Consider the following 15,728-nt stretch of genomic DNA (forward strand, 5'->3'; position numbering starts at 1 on the left):
AGCACAGGCTCCGGACGCGCAGGCTCAGTGGCCATGGCTCACAGGCCCAGCCGCTCTGCGGCATGTGGGATCCTCCCGGACCGGGGCACGAACCCGTGTCCCCTGCATCAGCAGGCAGACTCTCAACCACTGCGCCACCAGGGAAGCCCTTGTTTCATTTTTGATGTTGACATTTATAATGGATTTAAGATAACTTTTAAGAATATTTTCTTTCCTAATGGCTAGTAATTTTTCTCTTTTCATGATTTTTTTTTGTTTTTATACACTGTCTTCTCTTTAACAAAGTAATCATTTATTTCCCCCTTTTATCTGTTAATGCTGTAACATGTTAATACAATTTCCAAATTTAATATTTAATCATATAATATATGTAGAACTTGATTTTCTAGTATTTTACTTAGAAGTTTTGTATCTATAGTCATGAGTAAGTTTGGCCTATTGTTTTCTTTTCATGAACTGCCCTTGACAGTTTAGGTATGAGATTACACTAACCTCATAAAATGAGTTATTACTTTTCTTGTTGTTCTGATCTCTGGGAGAGTTTATATAAAATAGATATGATCCATTCAATGGAAATTTGGGAAAACTTGCATATAAACCATTTTGGACTGGAGGATTTTTAAGGGAGTTAGATTTTGATCCATTGATCCATTTTCATAAATGGCTATAGGACTGTTTAGATTTTCTATTTTCTTCTTGCATCAGTTTTGTTATGGTTTTCTAATTCATCACAGACCAAAACTTTCATAAAATACAAAATTATGTGCTTGTATGTTGCAGCCATATAAAAAATGCTTTCTCAGGTTCTAAGCACTTACTCTCAATTTCTGTACTTACTTCATTGCAGGCTGGTAACAAATAGTTCACTGACTGGTCAGCTGACCACCCTGTGCTAGCACTGTTCTAGGAAATCATCCATTTGTCAAACTTGGCAAATCCATTAGCATGGAGCATTGTTCATGATATCTCATATTATCTTTAAACATTGCTATTGTATGTGTAGTTATACTGTGTGTTCAGTCCTAGTAACAGGAAGTGTGAGATAATGGAAAGCAATTTAGTCAGAAGAACCAGCTTAATCCACAGCCTTGGTGTTTATGAGCTGTGGAACTTTGGGCAAGTCACTTCTCAGAGATTCAACTTTCTTTTTTGGTAGATTAGGTCAGGGCTTTTTTTAAAAAAAAATTCCTCTCTTCCAGTAAAGCATTTTCTTCAAATGGAGTCTAACATTAAAGCAGATCAAAGTGGAATAATTCTGTTGAAGAAGAAAGTGGTATTGCCCCCATCCCACTCTCTCCCGCCCCCAGGAAGCCCCTGAAGCACTTCCACGATGCCCCTAGGGCTAACACAGCTTCCACTACTAGTCTACCTTGCAAGGGTTTGAGGTGACCAGTCCTTGAGTTGACATCAAGCCAACAGCCAATAAAGACTCAGTCAAAGTGATTACATTAAGCATGGTTTCCATGAGGACTAAAAGAGCCTTCCAGGTTTCCTAGCAACAGACATCAAGGGCCAGACCACAACAGAGTAAAAAACATTATTTGAAACATGGGAAAAATGGTTAATTGAGTTTAACGCTTATTCTCTATTGTGATGCAACAAATAGAAGTGATCGTAACGGCAACAACAATTTTCCAGTTTCTTAACCTTCAATTTTCCACTATCTCCTGAACTGCAACATGGCAATCATCCACCAAAGAGTAGAATTTCCATTTTATTGAAAAATGAAAAGTGCTAGTGATTTTTTTCCTTTTTGTGATCCAAGTTTTACTTGAGAAAGGAAAGGGATGAGAGGAGAGTGATAATAATGTGAGCATTTTCTCCTTTCATACCATAGCACATAGAGGAAGATATTCAAACACAAGTTTGCATAAAGCCTTGGTCTTTGACCTTTTTTTAGGAGCATCATCTCCCCATTTTATAGATTAGAAAAATTCACTCAGAGGTTAAGAGATCCACTTAAGGTCACAGGCCTGTTAAACGGCAGATCCAGGAAAAAACAGGGTTTTTTTTAAGGCTGATTTATAATCTTTATTACAGAATTAATTGATTATAATGCTTTTGGTCAGAGTTTATATATAATTTCCTTGTTTCTCTCTAGTTTTCACTTTGAAAAAATTTAAGCCTAGAGAGAAAACAGAATATGAATAGCATATATCCTTCACCTAGATTCACAAATAAACATTTTATCCATTTATGCTTTTTTTAAATTTTTAATTAATTAATTAATTTTTTGCGGTACGCGGGCCTCCCACTGCTGTGACCTCTCCCGTTGCGGAGCACAGGCTCTGGACGCGCAGGCTCAGCAGCCATGGCTCACAGGTCCAGCCGCTCTGTGGCATGTGGGATCTTCCCGGACCGGGGCACGAACCCGTGTCCCCTGCATCGGCAGGCAGACTCTCAACCACTGCGCCACCAGGGGAGCCCCTATTTTAATTTATTTTTTATTGCGTTGGGTCTTTGTGGCTGTGTGCGGGCTTTCTCTAGCTGCCGCGCAGGGGCTACTCTTCGTTGTGGCGCACGGGCTTCTCATGCAGTGGCTTCTGTTGTTGCGGAGCACGGGCTCTAGGCATGTGGGCTTCAGTAGTTGTGGTCCGCAGGCTCAGTAGTTGTGGCTCACAGGCTCTAGAGCGCAGGCTCAGTAGTTGTGGCGCATGGGCTCAGTTCCTCCGCAGCATGTAGGATCTTCCCGGACCAGGGATCGAACCCATGACCCCTGCAATGGCAGGCAGATTCTTAACCACTGGGCCACCTGGGAAGTCTCGCATTTGCTTTTTTTGTATGTATATGTGTGTGTATATATGTGTGTATATACGCATTTTTATGCTGAACTATTAGTTACTTAAGAAATAGCAACTCATGAATACTTTCTTATTTTATTTTATACCTTATTATATATATTCTTATACCCCAAATGCCATCAACTACCCATGAAAATTAAGTAAATTGACTATCATCTAACACAGTCTATATTTAAATTTCTCCAACTGTCTTAATACTCTTTCACAGATTTTTAAAATATTGGATCCAATTAAGATTTGCACTATACATTTGTTTTTTATCTTTCTTTTTTGGGTTTCGTTTGGTCTTTTTAATCACTTTTACCTGGAGTAGTCCTCTCCCTATTCTGTTTTCCATGACATTGATGTTTTTGAGTCCAGATTCGTATCTTCTGGCATGTCCCACACCCTAAATTTGTATACTGTTTCTTCATAATTTGATACAGGCTAAACATTTTTACCAAGAAAATTACATAGGTGACATTGTATACTTATTATATCATATCAAACAAAATCAGGTGAAAACAAATGAAATCAGGTGGTTTCCCTATTGGTGAGGCTGTTTGATCACCTAGTTAAGATGATGATTAGCAGAGCTCTTCATTATAAAGGTACATTTTCACTTGTGATTTGTAAGTAATGAGCATTGTGAAACTTTGAGATCATGTGAATATTCAGTTTCACAACTTTTCAGGCAATCATTTTAGCAACCATTGTTGATCCTGATCTTGCCAGAATCATGTATTAATACTGAGAGTTGCAAAATGGTGATTTTCTTAGTTCTATCCATTCCTTCCACATTTATAAGCTGGCATTGTGTTAAAAAGAGGAGTCTTCTCCCTCTCCCTCTCCCTCTCCCTCTCCCTCTCTCTCTCTCATTGGGTTTCTCTGTGTCTGTCTTTCTCTCATTGCTACTTCAGCAGACACTGTGCACTACTTCTTTAAAATGTTGCTTTTGATCTAAATTCCTCCATAAAAAGACCTGCTTGTAGAAGATGTTTGCAAAGCACAGTAATTTAGGATTATTTGTCCATGGTGTCTTCCAAAAGCTTAATGAAGAGGGTAGAACCAATTATTTTCATCTGAGCTTCCAGGAATGAAGTTTTTATTTATTAATAAGGAAACTGATGAACAATGTTATTAAGTAACTAATGAAAATAGAGAAGTGTATATAAAAGAAAAAAGGGGTAGGAATCTTTTTTAAGGGTGTTGCTGAAATCCTCAAACTTCTCAACTGATATCAAGCTAAAGAGAAGAGTTTGAGATGTTTTTCTTTGGAAGCCTTTGGGCTCCTTAAAGGAAAGGGTCTAGTTCCAGTGCTATGAGTATAATCAGTGCAGAGGGAGTTCATGGAACATGTGAAAAGTTTTAAGGCTGGCATGCAGTGTTTCCTTAATTGCTGCTTTTCAAATAAATTAATGAGAGCAAAAAATAAACTTAGTTTGGGTCAGGATGGTTGAAATAAAAGCACAATAGGACAAGGATGGGGCTGTTTCTCAAGGGAAGTCAAAAGAGAAACCACTGGATGAGTTTTTATTAAAGTTTCCACATTTAAAATTCCCTCCTTGCAGATACCACTGCCAGAAACTTTCTTACATCATAAGTCCTGAATATTTCCTTAACTTGTTATTAAAAAAAGAAAGCTCTTGAGATGCATATTTCTTATGATCATGAATCATTCAGGAAACATTTAAGGAGGGTTACTGCTTTCTTGGCATGGATTTACAAGTTAGTGACCCAAAGATTAAAAAGACCCAGCTCCTGATCATTGGTACCTCCAGAATTTCTATCTAGAAGTTTAGGAATGACAATTTTGGAGCTAAGAGATTTGTCTTGAAGTTATGTTTGCATTTCAGATGAAGTTTTTTTTACTTAGATTATATGTTACAGGTCAATTAAAAATTGGCAAAGTTTTTTTGAAGATGTCTTTACTCATTCGTTTCATAAGACCGAGAAAATATCAGTTATGTTCATAACAAAAAAAGGGAAGAAGTTACTGATGGAAATTATGAAAAAGCTAAGACTTTTTCTCTCGCATTATATTATACCACCACTATTTCTACACTTGAGGACCTTGGTCTTAAAAGGGGTGATAAATGCATATGCAAATCATTATAATAAAACACAGTATTAATGGGATAGATGAATGAACAAAGAGACATTAATAAACTAAGTGGGCTAAAATCATTCATTTCAGTTGGAGCCTAAGGGCACAACTATGAGATTTTCCTTTAGACACATTTGAGGATAGAGTCTGATTCAAAATTTGGTCCTCTACCCTCTATCCTTTTGTTCCTATCCTAAAATCGAAAGTTCCTAGGAAAATTTCACACCCATAAAACCAGGTTTTTCTTTCACTATTTGATAGTTCCAGGGAGGACTAAGTTCAAAGGGAGCTGTGTGAGTGCATTATAGGTGCAAAATCTCTGGGAGTAAAACAAACGGCTTAGCAGGAAGAAACTGAGCCTCCTCTCTTTCCGAAGACTCTGGGCTCCCTGCTGCCTGCCCACTCTCTCTCCCCAAGAAGTGGAAGCAGAGATAGCTGTGTTTCCAACCGGGCAGAATTTTAATAAAGTAACTGATATTTTCAGGAAAAAAACATTAATGTCAGCCAGGGGAGAAAAGATCAGGAGCCCCTTGACGGCCATGTCAGGAGTGCCCTAGAGGCTGGGGTTCAGTGGCAAAGAGGGCATGACTAATAGCCACATTGTTGAAGAAAAGTTGTAGAATAAATACCATTATTCAGACACTCATTTATTTTTCTGTAAGGTATGTTATAGTTCAAATCTACCAACTAATATCCATTAACATTCATCCAACTTCTACCTGACTAGAGTTTGAGCTTCTTGAGGGCAGTGATCAAATCTTATTTATCTACATTTCACCAATGCCTACTGCTCTACCCACCACATAGTGCAGTAAAGATAGTGTGACTAAATGGGAAGAGTTGTGATAATTCTCTTCACCAAGAATATAGAAAAAAATGAGAGTAATGGTCAGTAATGATATATATGTTGCAGACATTCCATTATGTCATTTACATCACTGTGTGGGTTCATGACCTAAACCATGATATAATGAAGCTTAATAGAATAAGGTACTTTTTTAAAGGATATAAATATAAATATAATTTCATGATTTAACCCTTTTACTTGGGGCTTTCTGCCCATGATAGGAATGTTGAAGACACCAACAGTTAGCTTTTGAAACAAGATGATTGAAAAAAATATAACTTTTCAATTTTCTATGATGAATACATGTTGTCTCCATGTTCAGGCAATCCCTAATGACAAAAGTAACCATTGGCTTTATGAATCATAGCTTAGAACAAACTATCAATTCACACATTATATAATGATTTGCTGACTGTCCTTGGACTTGAGTCAATTTCATAATACCTGGAAGAGCATCTGATTTCAAACTTAGGTTACAAATCCCAGGAAGAAATATAATCTAAAGAGTGAACAGCACATGAATAAAGAATGGGCTGTTCTAACAGTTAAGTTTCAACACAATTTGTAGAAACCCTATTATAGAAGCTGTGTTTGTTTTAACAGAACTGTCTTGCAACAAAATTTGTAGGACAGTATTTTAGGGTACGATTAAATCACTGGGATTTAAATCTGGCCATTCCATAACTGCTAAAATCCGTGTCATGCTGACACAACAAAACGTTTCCAATCACCTCTTTATTATTTTGTAGTAAACTGTAATTAGTATTTAGTTCCCCTGAGTGAATCTGTTCTTTAGGACACACATTAAGTCATTTGTTTAGAGTTCATCTATAAATGCACATCTCACTTATGTTAGATTGAAGATTTTCACTATGTTTTTAGAAAGTCTTAGGCATAATTGAAATTAGGGGTAACTTTTTATATGATATTAACAATTTCCTTCATAACCTTAAAGGATTTCAAATTCTGCTCTCATTATAATTTGTCTACTTTTTTTAAAAAAACATTTAAACCTAGTGATCCATTTTATTTTCAACTCACCATATCCTTATATAAATCACTGTATTATGCCAGGGAGGAGCTTTAAAAGTCACTTAGAGGATTTTCACAGTTGACATGTTCTCTAGATGATCCACACATTCAGATCTCACTGGATAGGGGTTTTCCACTTTTTACTCAGCTTGCGTGCACTTATTTGCCCAAACTTCAACACACTTAAGCTCTCTTTTATAGATAATGAAACATTCTCTCACAACCCCAATCAGTATATATGCATTCAGAGTCATTTTATTGTTATCTCTGAAATACATATATATAAAGAGGAGAGGGTGGCAAGATGTTATTGTTCAATGTCATATTTTTAAACTAATTCTAAAATAGTATGGAGTTTACTCAAAAATTAAACATAGAATCACTTCACTTCTGGGTATACACCCAAAAGAACTGAAAGCAGGCACTTGGACACATATCTGTACACCCATGTTCCTAGCAGCATTACACACAATAACAAAAAGGTGGAAGCAACGAAAGTGACCATCAACAGATGAATGAACAAAATGTGGAATATACGTATGATGAAATATTATTCATCTTTACTAAGGAAGGAAATTCAGGTACCTGCTTTAACATGGATGAACCCTGAAGACATTATGCTAAGTGAACTAAGTCAGTCATAAACAAATACTGTATGATTCCACTCATATGACGTTCCTAGAGCAGTCAAATTCATAGAGACAGAGAATAGAATGGTGGTTGCCAGGGGCTGGGGGGAAGGGAGAACGGGGAGTTAATGTTTAATGAGTATGGAATTTCAGTTTAGAAAGGTAAAAAAGTTCTGGAGATGGATGGTGGTGATGGTTACACAACAGTATCAATGTACTTAATGCCACTAAACTAGACACTTAAAATGGTTAAAATAGTAAATTTTATTTATATTTTACCACAAATTTTAAAATAAATAATTTAAAAAGTAATCCTAATATTTTAGTAAGGTCTGCTGAAAACCAAACTCTACATTTTACCGTTTAAGCAAATTATACTCTAGAGGTTATTTTACTTTGTGGGATCTTGTGATGCAACCAGAAATGAGATAATTTATTATGACAGAAAGAGCCTTGGCAGAGTCAGTACTTCACATGAGACCTCAAGTAGTACCTAGTAGGTAGGTCTTGCTGAACCTAAAACCTATGTGAGGCTCAGAACATAGTGGTTATCATCAAAGCTGGATGGAAAGGCATCACAGGTGCTACCTGAAGAGCCCGGTAGCTATTCACCCCCAAGGATTCTGTCAGTTTTGGATAAGAGAGATAGGGACTGATCCTATCTCTAGAGAGATGAGACATCCTCTATGAGATGTCAGGTGAATCCTGACATAGGAATTCAATCCAGAGACTGAGACAGTTTGGGAGGCAGTTTAAGAATGGCTGGTCTCAGGAACAAGGAGACTGTCATTGGTATTTGGAGCTCAAGTTCAGAGAATGTAGGAACTTACGCTGTGACCCCTTGGAATTGAACATGGCTTCTTAGATCCTTCCTGACTTAGGCAAGACTAGCACAGGGCTGAATCTGCACCTGGATATCATGTGGGTCTAATTATTCCAGAGGAAAGTTTGGAGGTTGTGGGTACAGAGGGAGTGGAAAAGCTCAGGTTAGGTCCTGAGAGTTTAAGGAAAGTGAACATTTTCCACTCCATAATCCGGTGAAAGTCATTGCCATGGTTTACACATGTCAGATCCTCAGCCCTGGAATGTTGACCCCTTGTGCTGCTGAGCATCTCTGGAATCTTCCCAACTCTCTATCAGCTGCCCATCCCCATTCCCTAGTCCCACTGGCCTTCCATCCTCTATGATGTTCTGAGCCCAAACATTCCCAATCTAGTCCTCCTGCCTCTTTCCAATCCACTCCAGCCCATATACAAGGCAGAACTTTTTGAAAGGGCTGGGCTTTAGGGCTGCATTAGCTCTACTTGGTACAAAGTACTCAATAACCATTTGTTGAATTTCATTGAAAATTTCCTCAGCAAACAAAATTTTTTCAATGCATTAAGTTTCTCAAGTTCTCAGTGTATCCTGATGCCAAAAAAGTGGCCTGGGAAGGAATCAGGAGTTAGCTATTAAGAAGTCCTATGGGGCTTCCCTGGTGGCACAGTGGTTGAGAGTCCGCCTGCTGATGCAGGGGACGCGGGTTCGTGCCCTGGTCTGGGAAGATCCCACATGCCGCGGAGCGGCTGGGCCCGTGAGCCATGGCCGCTGAGCCTGCGCGTCCAGAGCCTGTGCTCCGCAACGGGAGAGGCCACAACAGTGAGAGGCCCGCGTACCGCAAAAAAAAAAAGAAGTCCTATGATCTTAAAAAAGTATTTAATTTCTTTATTGCTCTCCTTATAAAATGATTCTTTTAAGTCCTTACAAAATGATTCTTTTAAGACATTCTAGTTCCAAAGTGTTGGTTTATCAGGGCACCTCAGATGTCTGGAATCTCCCATTTCCTGTAAACAGTTAATCCCTGGCAAGGGCATGAGGCCTTAGAGTTCTATCCCATTATCAATCTCCTAAACCACACAGTGTTTCTTTCTACTCAGTTCCTCCTGATCTCAGGTCTGAGATAACCTTTTGGGTTTTGGGGTAAACTATGGGAATAAACAAATGAATTAAACATATGATATAAAACAACGGCTTGAAAACTGATCCAAACTTTAAAAATTTTTTATATTTTGAATAACAAAGGAGATTTGATCCGTATGCATGAATACCTAAAAATCATCTTTTAAGGTTAAATTTTTAAAATCTACACACTGGTCTCAAACCATTTGGCTTTGTTGCTTTTTAACTAAAATAAAGTGAACTAATTCTGATTAAGTTTGGGGGGTGGGTATCTTCAGCATAGATGACAAATTATATGCCAGATGTTGGCTTCCTATGATTCAAAACCACGTTGCTAAAAAGCAGGCTGCTGGCAGATCTTTAATTACTAATATTAGTAATATGGACATCCAAGCCTAATGCATAATATGAATATAAAATATACAATTAATATAAAATGCATACTGAAAAAATTTTAACTAATGAATGAACATCACTGCTGCATTAGCTTTCTTAAGTAGGTCAGAGCTTAAAGCTGTCCAAATAATAGATTTTTATGTTTCTTTTTTTCTCTATCTCAGAGCAAGAAATTAATTTTTTCCTGTTCCAAAGTCATCACTAGATTAATGACTGTCTATGAAGCCTGGTTACAGGAAGCTCCTCATACACACAGCCATGTATAGCTCCTGAAAAATGAACAGAATCATTTTTCTCACAGAATATGAGTACAATGGATATCAAATAGATTATTATTTTTCTGAGAAAGAACTGTTAAATTTGTTCTGATGACAGTGGTGAAATGAGATTTAGAAATACTAATGCTTTTCCCTTCCATCATGCCTAGCTTATGTTGTCATAGATACCGTTTCAATTTACAAAGCCATACTGAGCACACTGTGGAAAACCTTACTGAACACAACAATGTGGAAAAAGACAAGACCTTTGCCACCCAAGAACTTATATTCTAGTAGGGGACATATGATCCCATTAAGATCCACTGACATATGAATAACATAGGCAAAAAAGCAGTTTTTAACTGAAAATGAGTTTTCTAATTGGCATTTCATTCCCTTTTTTAACATTATAAATAAGATAAAGTTCCAACCGTGAGAATTTTCTTTAAAAGTCTACCGTGTTACTTCAGACACTCAATATTAGCTGGACCTTACCACCCGGAATTCAGAGTGGATGGATGCAGTGAATGACAGGCTAGAGTTCCCTGAGATGTGGATTCTGACTAATGCATCTGCCCTTGCCTTGCAGTGAACCCCTGCAGCTCTAGGGCAAATGAGGCAAGAGCATGCTGAAAGTTCTTTAAGGAGGATGCTACTGACAGGAGTCAGGCTCATCTTAAAAATGAAATGAACACAAATTTCCAAACTTTATTAGACTACAAAAATTGCATATGTTAAATTTTAAGGGACTCTTTTCCATAATATTGTTCTGTTATACAAGTTCCAGGAAATTTTTTTAAAAAAATTGTAGTTTGGAAAAAAATAATCTTAAGTCCTCAAAGCATCTTCAGGACTAGGAATGTTCAATGCCCCTTCAAAATGCTTTGAGGACTTAAAATTATTTTTTTCCAAGCTGAATAGTAATACTTATGTATGAATGGTCAAAAAATTAAACTAGTTACCAGATCTAGTTCAGAAATTAAAATTAGCAGGGAAAGAGAATGGTCTGGAGACCCGTTTTTATTTAAGAAGTTATATGTGTCTGTCTCCTGCACCAGACTGCCTTATGAATCCCGGGTCACCAGCACCTGACTTATTGTAGGTGCTCTAGTGCTCTATAAATTGCTGGTTGAAGGAGTCAGCCTGTGAGTTAAGTGAGGGGGTAAATAAGTGAGTGAGAAAGTGAGTCAGTGAAGAATAAATGAATGCATTAAGATTTACCAGGAAGTACACTAGAAGGCAGTGATCCTTGAGCCTCAAATTGAAGATAAGTAAATGCTTCTTAAATCCTTTTTGACATAACATTTGGAATATGTCTCTTACTTCTAGCCAAGGGCTTTCTCAAATTCCTTATTTCAATCACGACAATGGTACTGAAAGAGAAGCAGTAACCTTCTTTATTTTTAAGCAACTCTCTTTCAATCAACTTTTAATTATCCTAAAGGAGGAAACCAGTGGTGCAGATAATCACCAAATCTCTTGTTGGAATGCATTATATGATAGCTTTTTACAGCAGTTTGCCTTCCTAATTAAGTTTTGATTAGGTTTCTATTACAGTTATGGAGAATTCCCTTAGCAGAGAGGACAACAGGTCAGGCAGCTCAAGAATACAGTGATCAATGCATTGAGGTTGGCTGGGACTGACCCATACCTTAACTTAGGCCCTTCTTTTTAAAATGCATCGTGCTAAATAAGGACGTTGAGACATACAAAGTCATAGCAGATTTTCAGGTTCATAATTATTCAGTGCCAATCACTGAGAATCTATTAGAAGGCAGATACTTCCCCAGGGGCTATAAAAACAAAGAGGAATAAGATACAGTCTTATACAAAAAAGATATAAACTCAGAATTTCAGGAACTCACTGCCTTGCCAGCAGTTTTCAGGTAGTCAATTTAAAAGGAAAAAAAGAAATGGGTAATGTTGATTTTAATAATGCATTATATTTAACCCAACATGTTCAAAGCAATATTACTTTAACATGTAATCAACATAAAAATTATGAGGTATTTTACACTCTTTGTTTTAGACTAAGTCCTCAAAATCCAGGGTGTTCTTTACATTTGCTGTACATCTCAATTCAGACTAGTACATTTCAAATGCTTAACAGCCATATGTAGCTAAAGGCTTCCATACTGGGAAGCACAGTTCTAGAATCTTGCTTCTCAAACTATGGTCTGAGAATTAGCCTCACTGGCAGCATCTAAAAAATGTTAGAAATGCAGGATCTCAGGCTCCATCCCAAACCTACAGAATCAAAATCTGCATTTAGCAAGACATGCAGGTAATACTAAAGGTGCACATTAAAGTCTGAGAAGCACCAACCTAGACAGGTGTAGTGTAGAGAAAAGATCTGAATGATCTGGAGTTAGGAGCGCTGAAGAAATGTTTACGGGCCAGCAATGATTATAATGCGTGAGAAGCGGAAGAACTTAAGGGTATACAGGTAGCTGTTTATGAGGAATTGGATAAAACCATTTTAATCTGAGTGTTTCATAATCTTCAAAATGAAAATAATCCAGCCCATTTTGCAAGACTGATGTTAGGATTAGAGACAGGATGATAAAGCAATTCACATGATGCCTGGCTTCTAGACATGGAATCTTTAGATAATTCCATTACCAATGGTACACAGTCATATGAAGACTCCAGCGCTGCAAGGTTTTAACTACAAGGAAAGTGGCTGACACTATATGAAAACTGACCAAAGAGGGAGAATTGCAGAATATCACTGCTGTCACAAGCATAGATTCTGGGTGATTGCCAGAAGTCTCAAGTGAGAGCTAATGTCAGAGCAGGTTCACCCAAGGTAAGATGGGAGAGGGGAAACTCCCTCAGAGGGCAATGCAGATGCTAGAATTCATACATCATGTTCATAAACCTACTGTGGCCACCTTTCACCAAAATATGTTGCACAACTTTGGATATCTGGTTTATCGACTAATTAATAGGACTAAAAGGATCAGATAACTGCTCCTTGTGCTCATCTAACATCTGGCTCTTCCACTAAGTGGCATGTTGGTCAAGATGCCTTATTTTGACTGTCAAATGGTCAGCATATCTGGGAATATTATTCAGCTGAAATTAATGCAATATTGAGAACTGGAAACCCAATAACATTTTTGTTGGAAGATTAGCCATCCCTCCCTTCTTCTAAGGACTATGTATCAAAAATGTCAACTATTACTAAAAAGAAAGGGAGGTAACTCTGTGGGAATAGAAAGGCTCTGGTTTGGGAGTCACAGATCAGGGAGTGCTAGTTTTAGCTCCCATATTAACTAGTTTTCGTAACTCAGAATTTTAATCTCTTGTGGCCTCACTTCCGCCCTGATAAAACTTGGAGGTTTAATATGTGAATCTCTTCTCTCTTTATTTTTAGAATATTTATTAATGGAATAACAAAATTGCTTTTCTTAAATACTATTTTCTTAAGTAACTTCAGTGATTTCCAGTTGTATTTTTATTTGATTTTTTCAAGTTTTATTTTTTATTGTGGTAAAAAGTATATAATATAAAATTTACCATGTTAACCCTTTTTAAGTGTATAGTTTGGTAGCACTAAGTACATTCACATTATTGGGCAACCATCACTACCACTCATCTCCAGAAATTTTTTATTTTCCCAAACTGAAACTTGGTACCCATTAAACACTAGCTCCCTCACTCCCTTCCTCCAAACCCTGACAATCACCATTCTGTTTTCCGTTTCTGTGAATTTGACTAACCCTAGGTACCTTTCATATAAGTGGAATCCTACAGTGTTTGTCCTTTTGAGTCTGGCTCATTTCACTTAGCATAATGTCTTCAGGGTCCATCCACTTCGTAGTATATACCAGAATCTCATTCATTTTAAGACTGAATAATCTTTCATTTTATGTATGTGCCACATTTTTTTTATCCACATTTGGGTGCAGTGATATGTGGTTTGAAGATAAAAGTTGCTGAAATTCACAGCAGTAGGGCCCAAACAAGGAAATGGATGCATTGGTTGATTTTCTGGGACTTCTAGGGTTAATGATGCTTAGGCCTTTTCCTAAACATCAAGAAAGAGAATAGGAAGCAGCCAAGGTAATTATTTAGCATGGTTAGAGGCTGACTGAGGCTGGAGTATAAAAACAGGGAAAAGCCTATTTATCAAAATGCAAGGAAAGTGCAGACTCAACTATTGGAGCCATCAAAGGTCTGAGATGAAGCTGTGCAAAGTCTAGGAAGACACTCAAGCACCCAGGGCTAAAAGAAAAGTGGGAAGTAAGGCACATTTTGGTCCTAAATGGGAATGTCAGTCAGAGTATCTTTGGTAGGACGATCATTCCTTTGAGCTTCGCATAAAATGTCAACCCTTAATGCAGATGAGTTAATCAAGGTTCATAGGTTCACACCATTAACAGTGTTTGTTTCCACGTGCCCATTTGGATTATGACAGATCTGTGACTATCAGTGGGTCTATGAGTTATTAAAGTTGACTAACAGTGACAGCTTCTGTAAAGTAAATTCTACTGACTTCAAGTAGCAAAAGAAACCACAAAGCAACTGAAACCATCTTCCTTGTGTCATTAGATCTATGAATTAATGAGTTTTGAACAGCATCTCAAACAGGCAGTTCACAGAAAATCTTCAGGGCAAAAAGGAGTGAGTTAGAGGAGGTGAGGCTGAAAAAACTATCTCTGCTCATCCCCACTGTGCTGACCTTTCCAGGAAAAGTTTGATGAATTGGTGGAAGCTGAAACTGGGCAAAGGATATGAGAAATGCAATCCCGCTTCTTGTTTTACATCAGTTAGAAGTAGATGTAGATTAGTGAGTTTCTCTTTGAAAATGAAAATGTTTCTCATAGCTTAGTCAGAAACTTTCCTGAAAAAGAGGTTAGGTTGAGGGCCTACCTCAGGGCACTCTGGACATTGGAGTCCATCTGCTATGTGGAACCAGAGAAGAGCCAGGGCTGTCTGCAATATTGTAAGGACTGTTAGCATATTCTTAATTCAACCTTATTCTACTGGGCAAAGAGCAGTCACCAAAACTTGCGGAAGAAAGGGCTCTTTGTAAAAGCCATATTTGAGAATGTCATATTTTTAGTTATTATTTTTTTAATTTTATTTTATTATTTCTTACACAGCAGATTCTTATTAGTTATCTATTTTACACATATTACTGTGTATATGTCAATCCCAATCTCCCAATTCATCCCATCACCCCGCCGCCACCGAGAATGTCATAATTTTAAATGTTCAGATCTCCATAGTCATCTCTCTGAGGCAACACAGGATAAATAAAAGTATGAGAATAAAGGTCGAAAACACTTCCAAGTTTGCTTTCCAGCTTTGCTACTTAATAGCTATGTAACCTCGGACAATTTACTTAACCTTTCTCAGTCTCAGTTTTCTCATCTTTAATTGCCTGTGTGATGATAATTGGCTGCGCTGTTATATGACAATGTACAAAGAATGCCTCTACATAGTAGATGCTCAATAAATATTAGTAACTTTCCCTTATTGTTTTTGTTAAATTTAGGAGTACATATTCGTTCACTCATCCAGTCTTTCATTCTTCAAATACCTATTCATATGTATATGCCTAGCACTGTTGTAATCAAATGCAGCTCTTCATCAAATCATACATTTTCAATGTATGTTATTATCTTTTCCATGAAGTACTTTATCTTTAAAAATAATTAATTCCTCCTAAGTTGTTCTGTAAAATAAATCAGTTACTTTGTATTATAAATATTCACAGTTCAAAATTATGTA

At 37.3% G+C, this 15,728-nt stretch overlaps 1 protein-coding gene across 1 annotated transcript in view; it reads right to left on the minus strand.

Moving 5' to 3' along the window:
* RFC3 (replication factor C subunit 3) overlaps positions 1 to 15,728 on the minus strand; it is a 238,465-nt gene that overhangs the window by 174,321 nt on the left and 48,416 nt on the right. The gene's annotated exons all lie outside the window — the stretch shown is intronic.

This window comes from Grampus griseus (assembly GCF_964374135.1).
Source record: "Grampus griseus genome assembly, chromosome: 18".
In the NCBI taxonomy this organism is placed as follows: domain Eukaryota; kingdom Metazoa; phylum Chordata; class Mammalia; order Artiodactyla; family Delphinidae; genus Grampus; species Grampus griseus.